Here is a 1,041-nt window from a genome sequence, read left to right on the forward strand (position 1 = left end):
TGCGCGACCGGAGCCTGTGCTCCGCAACGGGAGAGGCCACAACAGAGGGAGGCCCGCATACCACACACACACACAAAAAAAATAATAATAATAATATATGATAAGAAATGTACTTTGACTTGCAACATAATACATTTCAATATAGACTTCATTATATATGATATAAATAATATAGAAATACATTTAACATGTGTAACATACCTATGTTATATGTATACATACAATTCTATGAAATGATTACTAAAATGATTTTTATATTTTGAAAACTGGTAGAGTCTAAATATTATATAACCAATGTTCTTTATTTTTCATGCAGATGTTGTGCAAATAAATGCTATGCCTGCCTGAGGGTGTATCATGAAGGGGATTTGGAATAATAAATACAAAGTGAGACTAGCCTTGAAGTTTTAAAAAATGTTGATGATTTATAAAAGAAATCTGACACCAAATTATTCTCAGAAGCACAACAAAATATAAATTATAGAAATAAGACTTTCTCATTTATAAAGGGCATTTCATTTAATCAATAACACATGTTAAATACAGATATCCAAAACTTCAAAAAGTGATTAAAAAAATTAAAACCTCTGGAAAACCACATACTTTCCTAAATCTATAACATTATTCTTCTGTTGAATGAACCAGTTATGGTCAAAATAAAAATGTTTACCTTAGCCAGCTGTTTTGAAAATATCTGATATTTCTTGTAGTGGGGACCAGGTGACTGACATCACTGTTTTCAGGTTTTAAAAACATATGCTGGGCTTCCCTGGTGGCGCAGTGGTTGCGCGTCCGCCTGCCGATGCAGGGGAACCGGGTTCGCGCCCCGGTCCGGGAGGATCCCACGTGCCGCGGAGCGGCTGGGCCCGTGAGCCACGCCCGCTGGGCCTGCGCGTCCGGAGCCTGTGCTCCGCAAAGGGAGAGGCCACAGCAGTGAGAGGCCCGCGTACCGCAAAAAAAAAAAAAAAAAAAAAAAAAACATATGCTAACTGCATGAATTTTTATTAAAAAGCATAATTCATTTTGGACTTAATATATGAT

Source organism: Physeter macrocephalus, chromosome 7 (genome assembly GCF_002837175.3).
Source record: "Physeter macrocephalus isolate SW-GA chromosome 7, ASM283717v5, whole genome shotgun sequence".
NCBI lineage: Eukaryota > Metazoa > Chordata > Mammalia > Artiodactyla > Physeteridae > Physeter > Physeter macrocephalus.